General features: G+C 34.6%; 1 pseudogene; it reads left to right on the top strand.

Moving 5' to 3' along the window:
* LOC108529816 (receptor-type tyrosine-protein phosphatase delta pseudogene) overlaps positions 1–10671 on the top strand; it is a 62086-nt pseudogene extending 51415 nt beyond the window's left edge.
* The last annotated feature ends 312 nt before the right edge of the window (positions 10672–10983 follow it).

Here is a 10983-nt window from a genome sequence, read left to right on the forward strand (position 1 = left end):
TAAAGAAAATTGTTTTAGATAAATGAAGCTTCACTAAACAAAACTAATAATTTTGGCTGAAAGCTGCAGATAATACGTAGCAATAGGAGCAGGGAACTTAACATCTCTGCCTGGCAAAAAGAAACAATTCAGCAAGCAACAGTAAACTGATATGCACTAAATAAACAACCAGGCAGACACACCACTGTGAAAGGGCTTTTTATATAGCTAAACCAAGCTGGATGGCTTAGAGTTGGAGAAAGAAGTGTTAAATATGTAACAGCCTGGGGCCTCGCTGGACCCAAATAATAGTTATTTCTGAGTAGGTCAAGCAAAAGTCAATAAAAAGGAAATCAGGAATGGCTGTTGGGTTCATAGTAGGATAAGAATGCCCTTCTGGGAAAAATCTGGGTTTTGAATAGCCAGAATCGAATACTTAAGTTTCAAATACTTTATCATAGACCACCAGTTCTGGAAATATCAGTAGAATAGCTAGAAAATAGGTAAATTCTGCCAACCAGAATCATCCTTAATATAGATTCCCTAAACCAGTGTTTTCAACATAGGTAGAAGAATCACCTGCAATGGAATTACAAGGAAGCTTATTAAGTGGAAATTCCTGGATACCACCTCAGACTTACCAAATCAGAATTTCTAAGGAAGAAGTCTGGTAACTTAATTTTTAATTGAATTTTCAGAAGATTCTTCTGTCTTCTGACAGCAGGTAACTTTTATTTTTGCTTATTTTGCATTTTGCTTTGCTTTCAAATGCCATTATTCACAGATAATAGATTCGCCAGAGAGAGAAAGGCAGAAAGGGAGGGAAGAGAGATCAGATAGATATATAGCCAATTTCTGGCCAAATTTTTCTTTTGCAGCAAGCTAAGGCTAAAGTAACACTCTATAAAGCACTAACTAATTAGAAAACAGGTTCTTTTGAGATAAAAGAACAAACGTACAGCCAACAATTAGACAATATGAATGGTAGTTTATAATCAAGTGTCAGATTGTATGAAGCAGAACATGCCCACTGTATTCGTCTGTTTTCACACTGCTACAAAGATACTACCTGAGACTGGGTCATTTATAAAGAAAAGAGGTGTATTAGTCTGTCTTCACGCTGCTGATAAAGACATAGCCCAGACTAGGCAATTTACAAAGGAAAGAGGTTTCATGGAGAACTCACAGTTCCACGTGGCTTAGGAAGCTTCACAATCATAGCGGAAGGCAAAGGGGGCAAGTCACACCTTCGGTGGATCGCGGCCGGAAAAAAAAAAAGAGAGAGAGAGAGAGCTTTTGCCGGCAAACTCCTGTTTATAAAGCCACACGATGTTGTGAGACTTACTCACTATCACCAGAACAGCACAGGAAAGACCCGCCCCCCTGATTCAATTACCTCCTACCGGGTCCTTCCCACAACACGTGGAAATTCAAGATGAGATTTCAGTGGGGACACAGCCAAACCATATCAAGAGGTTTAATTGACTCACAGTTCCACAGGGCTGGGGAGGTTTCAGCAAACTTCCAATCATGGTAGAAGGCTAAGGGGAAGCAAGGTGCGTCTTAAATAGTGGCAGGAAAGAGAGAGTGAAGAAGGAAGAGCCACTTTTAAAACCATCAGCTCTCCTGAGAACTCACTATCAAGAAAACCGCATAGGGGAACCACCCCCAGGATCCAATCACCTCCCATCAGGTTCTTTCCTTGATACATGGGGATTACAATTCAAGGTGAGAGCCTAACCATATCACCCACAAAGGTGAATCAGAAGCTGAACTCTGTGATTTCTTCAATTCTTCAGTTTTCCTGAGTCCCTTCCAGTAAAGTTTCTATACAATAATCTATCAGTAAGTCATTATCACTTAATAAACCTTTAAAAAATTATACAGGAAAACATTTGATGAAGAATTTGAAGACAGTATCATCTATAAAAATTTATTTAAAATGATTATTTTTTCCTTTTTTGGTAGGCGAGAAAGCAAGATAATAAATGCACTTAGTAGAATATTATAGTAAACAAACTTTTTAAAAAGGTATATACTTTACTCTCTCATAAGACTATGCATCTCTTGTACAGACATCCTGGTGAGAAAGTGGAACCCTAAATGGACACTGAGCTTCAGGCATTTTTATTGGACCTCTGATGAAAGGTACAGGCAAGTGGGGTCAGGTGCATGGGATGATTGCACTTGTCAATTAAGCTCTTGATATGGTTTGGCTCTGTCCCCACCGAAATCTCATCTTGAATTCCCACATGTCATGGGAGAGACCCAGTGGGAGGTAACTGAATCATGGGGGCACTGTCTCGTGCTGTTCTCATGATAGTAAGTCTCACAACATCAGATGGCTTTAAAAACAGAATTTGTAAACTTGTGAATATATATGTATGTTGCAAACCCTAAAAGGATAAATTCACCTAATAAATGTGATATCTATCGCTATAAGGCAAGTATCGAGGGTGAAATTGAACCTGAAGATTTGTTAAATGAAACTATGCAATAAGTTTGTAAAGACTTCACCAACCTGCTCAAATTTAGATCGGCAAACCCTTTCCTCCTGATGGGCACTGCTGAAAGCAAAATGAATGAAGTCTGAATTATGGTCTGCTATTTCTTCTACCAAAAGCCACAATCTTGTGCCAATAGGTGTGTAATACTTTTCAGTGCTATTATTAGCAATGTTTATTTAGTTAATGCTCCTGATGAAATAGCAATTTTTGATCTAGATTTTTTAGAGTGTTATTTAGAAATTAAAATTTCAAAATTCAAAATTATTTCAAAAAAGAGTAAACTATCAGACTCATCTCTTAAACATTAGAGTTGCTTCTACCTCCCGAACTCTAACCACCCAGTCAAATTTATTACTAATGGGTAGGTACAGAGGGTGGTTAAGAAAAAGATAGAGCTTTATGCTTTGCTTTATTCTATTTGAACATTACCCAGCTTTGTGCCCAACTGAACTCACTAAATTTCAGCTGTGCCCAACACAGAATGTGAGGTGGACTCAGTTCTGTCCCACAGGTGACCAGCAACTACAGAAGGATTGAAGCCACTGACCTCAGGGTATGACTATAACCTCAGGGACAATAAGTAAGCAGGTAGTCTCCAGGTTGGGGCCAGAGTTAAATGCTCCCATCAGAACTTCCTTGAAGAGCACAAAAGCCCTATTAGTATATTGTTATTTCTTTGAGATTTGTTATGGTGAAACTTTAGTAGCAAAAACATTCAAAAATATTTATGACTTAGAAAATACTTTGACTCATATTTTCCTTACCAATTTGGTTGTAAATTTGGATAAAGCATGAAACAGTCCCTTTTTACTTCGAAAGAAAAAAGAATGGAGAATTTTCCACAAAGATTTACCAGTGATAACCACCTCTGTGAATTAACTATAAGAAAGAAATACCAACATTATGAGTCCTGGGCAGACTATTCATCCTTCTTTTCCATCACTTTATCTATCTAGGAAAAAGAACACAGTTACAGGTTAACTGGGAAAACCTATATTTAAAAAAAGAAAAAAAACTTGTTTGTGGAGCTTTGTATCAAAGATCAATTGCATTCCACCTATATACCACAGTAATACTGGTCAACATCTATTTTTCCACATATCTCCTAAAATGTTATGTGTAGTCTTACTAAAAATTGTCTAACAAGCAGTATTGAAATAGTTGTTAAAGTATTATAACAAATAATGCTCCTTTTCTTTCCCACGTACTCAACAATCGTGATCCATGAGAAAAATCCACATCCAAATGCAGGGTTTGCTCAAGTTCATTTTCATTATAATGCAGGCACTTTACATCACTTCAGGGCTTTTACCAGGAGAAATATTAGAAATATTGAAATATTTATTTTTGTTTTTCTTCCTTTTTTGGTAGCAGACCTCAGTACATTTGCAGAATGTCTTGTAGACCCAGAACATGCTGGGTGAAAACAACCTTTGCATGTTTTTGCGTGGCTAATAAAAAAGTCATTCTACAAAAGCATATCACCTGTCAGCATTACTTTCCAGAAAATATTTTCAGTTCTGTGCAGCTGCATTTTACTTCCTCTATCCTTGGCATAAGTGTTCAACCAAGTGCATGCTTTGCACCTTCAAATGTATTTTTCCAGTTGCATCCTTGTTTTTATTTTTACATTCCAGAATATAGCATTGTCAACTTCAAAGGATTTGGCTAATTCAGTAGTTGTAGTGTTTTTAGCTATTCCTATCCACATTTCACACAGTCTCCAGTGGAATTCTGCAGCATTCCAATTCAGCTCTTAAAAAGATCATCCTAATTTGATGCAGATGTTAAGTTCACACCTGTGCCACAATGGTAGCTGAAACAGAGATTACATTTGATACGTATTTATGGAAGCCATTTGGTCATTTGGCTTTGTAACTAAGAAGATGTGTAGGATTTTTAAAAGTCAATGATTTTCATACATGGATATGAAAAGTATTATTGCCCAAGAAATGTAAGACCATCAAATACAGGCTTATATATACATGGCTATTAGCCACATAAGTTAGCCTATCCATTTAATCATCAAATAAGCATCATCAAGCACTCTTTAGGCACTGCAGGTACAAACTCTTCCATAAATGTTCTTACAGTTTTTCTTTAGTAGTTTTACAACTTTTATAGAAGCAACTTGATTTTTTGCTAATAAACACATGAAACCACAGAACTGACACTTTATTAGTATGAATTTTTATAAATATATACTTATAAAACTTTATAAATAATAAAATGATACAATCACTATTTTTTGATTTTGTATTATAAAGTCCCGATTCAGTCTCTATTGTAGTTATTATAATTCAGTCTCAATTATATATTTTAGTTGCATAATAGTTTTTAAATCCAATTCATTCTGTAATTACTTGCAAAGGGTTGTAGTAATTTAACTATTCCTCATGCCAATTCAGTATACCCCTCATGTACATACAGATGGAAAGAAAAGTTTTATTTACATATGCACAGAAATGAGTTAATCTGGTAGAATTGCTAAAGAGTCTGTGGTATTCAATTCATTACAAATATAGTATAACACATTTGATCATGTACAGTCCTGTGTCACTTAAGTACAGGGATACATTCTGAGGAATGCTTCATTAGGCCATTTCAGTGTTATTTGAACATTATAGAGTGTACTTATACAAATCTAGATGATATAGCATACTAGACACCTAGGGTATATGATATTGTCATTTACTGCTCTTAGGGTTATGAACCTGTATATTATGTTACTGTACTAAATACTATAGGATATTATAACATAATAATAAATATTTGTGTATCTAAACATAGAAAAGTAAAAATATATTAAAACAGGTTAAAAATGGTACATCTGTATAAATCACTTACTACGAATAGAGCTTGCAGGACTAGGAGCTGCTCTGAGTAAGTCAGTGAGTGAGTGGTGAGTGAATGTGAAGACCTGGGACATTATGTACACTCCTGTGGACTTTAGAAGCACTGTACACTTAGGCTACACTAGATTCATTTTGAAAACTCTTTTTTCAATAATATGTTAACATTAGCTCCTTATTACTTTTTTACTTTATAAACTTATTTTTCTTAACTCTGACTCTTTTGGAAGAACACTTAAAGTAAGACACAAATACATTGTACAGCTGTATAAAATACTTTTCTTCATATTCTTATTCTATAAACTTTTTCCTATTTAGCTATTTTAGTATATTATTTTTGTTTAATTTCTTACATATCACTTCATGCATATATAACTTTTTTCTTCAGGATCTTGTCCTCATTAAGTGCTATCTTCCTTGGTAGCTTCAAGAATGTTGGTTTTTATTTTTGTTTTCTTTTCTCCTAGCCCAGTGGCTTTGCAAATGTTCAAGCTGCTACTTTTCCTTCAGCATCTCTTTCTTTTGTTTTATTTGCAAGTTTCCTGTGCTGAAAACTGTGGTAAAATGTACCTAAGTGCATTTTCTTTCTCTCCGAGATCTTAGTGTTTCTGACCATTTTTATTAATATATAATATTTTTGTTCATGCCAACTTTTCTGATTTATAGTTTATTTTGTCTGATTATGTATAGCCACCTCTGCTCTCTTTTGGTCATTATTTTTATGACCCAGCAATCCCATTACTGGATATATACCCAAAGGATTATAAATAATTCTAGTGTAAAGACACATTCACACACATGTTTATTGCAGCACTGTTCACAATAGCAAAGACTTGGAACCAACCCAAATGCCCATCAATGTTAGACTAGATAAAGAAAAGGTGGCACATATACACCATAGAATACTATGCAATCTTGAAAAAGGATGAGTTCATGTTCTTTGCAGGGACATGGATGAAGTTGGAAACCATCATTCTCAGCAAACTAACATAAGAACAGAAAACCAAAAACCACATGTTCTCACCTATAAGTGGGAGTTGAAAAATGAGAACACATGGACACAGAGAGGGGAACATCACAAACTGTGGCCTGTCAGTGGGTGGAGAGCTAGGGGAGGGATAGCATTAAGAGAAATACCTAATGTAGATGACTGGTTGATGGGTGCATCAAACCACCATGGCACATGTATACTATATAACAAACCTGCACGTTCTGCACATGTATCCCAGAACTTAAAATATGACTATTTTTTTAAGTTTCAATATAGCAAAAAGATATAAAAGTTATAAATATTTTCATACCTAATAACAGACTAAATATATATAAAACAAAACCTGACAAAGTTGAAGAAATAAAAAGTTATACAGTAATAATTTGAGACTTCAATATCTCATCATCAATTATCCATAGACAACCAGACAGAAGATATGTAAAAAAACGAGGACTTAACACAATAAATCAACTAGATCTAACAGACACACACAGAACACTTCACTCAGCAACAACTACATGCATATGCTTCTTAACTGCAGATGAGACATTTTCCAGGCAGACCATGTTAGGCCACAAACTAAGTCTTAATAGATATAAAATACAGATATTGTAAAAAGTATCTTCTCTGTACACAATGAGATGAAGTTAGAAGTCAATAACACAAAGAAAACTGGAAAATGAACACATTTGTGGAACTTAAAAAACAAACTCCAAATCAACCAGTGGATCGAAGAAAAAATAAAAGCAACAGAAAATAATTTGAAATAAATTAAAACAAAAACACAATATTCCAATACTTATGGGACACAGTGAAAGTAGTACTAATGGGAAAAATGTATAGCTATAAACATGTTTAAATCAACAAAGATATGAAATCAACTACCTAACTTAGCAACTTAAGGAACCAGAAAAAGAGAACAATTTAAAGCCAAATCTAGCAGAAGAAAGGAAATAATAGACTATAGCAGAGAAAAATGAAGCCCTGAATAGAAAAACAATAGAGAAAATTAGGGAAACCAAAAGTTGGTTATTTGAAATGATCAAAATATTTGACAGAACTTCGAATAGAACAGCTATAAAAAAAGACAGAAGACTCAGATCACTAAATTCAGAAATTAGAATGGGGACATCACTAGTGATTCCAGAGAAATTAAAATTAAACATTAATAATTGTACACTAACAAATTGGCTAATCTAGGTGAAATGGAGAAATTATAAAAAAACATTAAGCCTGCCAAGACTAAATTTTGAAGAAATAGAAAACCTAAATAGATTTGTAACTATTGGTAAGAAGATTAAATCAGTACTCAAAAATATTACAACAAAGAAAATCCCTGGACCTGATGGCTTCACTGGTGGATTCTACCAATGTTTTAAAAAGACTCAAAGGATTAACACAAATCTTTCTCAAATATTCAAAAAATGGAAGAGAAGAGAATATTTTCTAATTTTTCTATGAGGCCAGTATCACTTTGATACTAAAGTCAGACAAAAACATCACAAGGAAAACAAATCTACAGACCAAAATTTCTGATAAACATTGATATAGCAATCTGAAACAAAACACTAGCAAATTAAATTTAGTGACATATTAAAAGCATTATGCACTATGACTAAATGGGATTTATTTCTGGAAGGGAAAGATGATTCAACATGCAAAAACCAATCCATGCAAGGCACCACATTAACAGAAAGAAAGTACTAAAAAAAAGCACACATTATCATCCCAATTGATGCAAAGAGAAGCATTTGACAAAATTTAACACCCTTTCATGATAAAACACTCAACAAACTAAGAGTAGAGGGAAACCACTCAACATAATAAAAGCCATTTATGAAAACCTGCAGTGAATATCATACTCAATTATGAAAAACTGAAAGTTTTAATATCAAGAATAAGGCAAGGGTTGCTAATTTTGGCACTTCTCTTCAGTATAGTATTAGAATTTCTAGCCAGATGAATGAGTCAAGTGAAAGAAATACAACACATATGAATGGAAAAGGAAGAGGTAATATTATCCCTGCAGATGACACAATCACATATATTGAAAACCTTAAAAATTCTACCAAAAAATGTAGACATAACAAATTCAACAAAGCAGGAGGATATAAAGTTAGCACACAAAAATCAGTTACATTTTCATAGACTAACTGAACAATCTGAAAAGGAAACTTAAAAAATTGCATTTACAATAGCATCAAAAAGAATAAAATACTTAGGAATTGGTCAAGAAGGTTAAAACTTGTACAACAAAACTACAAAATATTGCTTAAAGAAATTAAAGAGGACATAAATAATTGGAAAGACATTCTATGTTCATGAATTGGAAGGATTAATATTATTAAGATGTTAATACTACCCAAAGTGAGCTACAAATTCAATGCAATACCTATCAAAATCCTAGTGACGCACTTTTCAGAAATAGAAAAATCCTCCCTAACATTTATATCGAATTTCAAGAGACATTGGTCAAAGTAATCTTGAAAAAGGACAAACCCAAAAGACACACACTCCCTGATTTGAAAACTTGCTACATAGCTATAATAATCAAACCATGAAGTACTAGCGTCAAGGAATATGACCAGTGGGATAGCATAGAGTGCCCAGAAATAGACCCTCACATACATGGTCTAATGATTTTTGACAAGGGTACCAAAACCATTCAATGGGGAAAGGACTATCTATTCTACAAATGGTACAGGGAAAACTGGATATCCACATGCAAAATAATTAAGTTGGACCCTTTATACAAAATTAATTCAAAATGTACCAAAACCTAAAGGTAAACTAAAACTCTAACACTGTTATAAGAAGCATAAGAAAAAGTTTCATGACATTGATTTGGCAATGCTTTCTTGGATATGACACCAAAAGCACAGAAAAAGACAAAATAGACAAATAGGAATTCATAAAATTTTAAAAATTAGAATGTGATGGTACGCATCTGTAGTCCCAATTTCCCAGAAGGCTAAGACAGGAGGATCGCTTGAGTGCAGTTCAAGTCCAGCCTGGGCAAAATAAGGAGACTTCTATCTCTAATAATAATAATAATAATAATACATTTATGAATCAAAAGACACTGTCAGCCAAGTGTGATAAACGCAAACCATAGGATGAGAGAAGATATTTTCAAATCATATAACTTATAAAGGATTACTATCATGAATATATACAGAACTAAAAACAACCAAAAAATCCCAACAACAACTTGATTTAAAAATTGACAAAGGCTCTGTTGTTCCCTTTCTCACCATGTGACACATTTATTCCCCCTTTAGCTTCCACCATGCAGAATCTGCAAGAGTTGGCTGGACTGGTTGTTTCATTGTTGTAGATGCCATGTTAGAAAGAATCAAGCATGAAAAAACTATAGATAATTATGCCTATGCAACTTTAATGAGACCCCAGAGGAATTACACAGTTCAAGCAGGAGACCAATCTATCTTTGTCCATGATGCACTGTTAGAAGCAGTTACTTGTGTAAATACCAAAGTGCCAGCTATAAACTTGTATGCATACATTAGAAGCTGACACAAATAGAGACGGGACAAAATGTCATAGGAATGGTGCTCAAATTTAAGCATCTAACCAGCTCAAAAGCTCAAATCTCAGGATTCATCAGTGCCAATCTTCCATGCAGTAATTTCAAAAATCACCTTGTTAATATTACACCACATGAATCCACAAGGTCGTACTTGCAACTTATCTATGGGGTAGAAGGATTTGGTTAACATCAATGCCAGTTTTATTGATGAGTAAAGAACAACAGAAAGCTTACATTAGGGACCCTTGAAAGAGATCACTGAGGACTTCTAGTGGATGCTCTGGAAACACAATTTCATCAAGCTGTGTGAAATGGGCAGAGAAAATTGTCACCAATACTGGCCAAAAGAATAATCCACAAGATACCAGTACTTTGTGGTAGATCCTATGGCTGAGTACAAGATGCCATAATTTATCTCAAGGGAATAGATGCCAAGGACAGCTGGTCCTGAACAGTGAGACAGTTCCAGTTTACTGACTGGCCAGAGTAAAAAGTGCCAAAGTCTGGAAAAAGATTTATTCACTTCATTGGCCAAGTGCATAAAAACAAAAGAGTACTGTGGTCAAGATGGACCTATTTCAGTTCATTGTAATGTGAGCTAGGAAGGAGTAAAATCTTCATAACATCGAGCATTGTTTTGAAAATAATCAGTATAAAGGAGTTGTAGATATCTTCCAGACCACCAAAACATTAAGAACACCATGGCCAGCCATGGTACAAACAGAGAATGAGTATTGGTTTTGCTACTGAGTTGTCCTAGAGTAGCTGGGCAGCTTTGATCAATATACAATGTAGAAATCTCTGACCCATTCTGGATTTTTACTATAGTCCTTCAATATTCATGGAGTCTGAGAAGTCCTTATTAACTTTTAACTAACAACTACTTAGTGGGACTTTAACACACATGCACAAAATTAAACCACATCGTTCCAGTGGAGTAAGATTTCACACTTTAATAACCTAACTTGAATCCTCACTGACAAGGCATCTGCAGGTTTTTATTTACCGATACCTTAAGGATTCAAAATCAAGGACAGAAGAAATCACAGTAATGAACAACCACCTCGTTCAGGATTGCTTGATAGGAGTGAGGAGAAATTGAGCGCT

Source organism: Rhinopithecus bieti, unplaced genomic scaffold (assembly GCF_001698545.2).
Source record: "Rhinopithecus bieti isolate Rb0 unplaced genomic scaffold, ASM169854v2 scaffold_6439, whole genome shotgun sequence".
Taxonomy (NCBI): domain Eukaryota; kingdom Metazoa; phylum Chordata; class Mammalia; order Primates; family Cercopithecidae; genus Rhinopithecus; species Rhinopithecus bieti.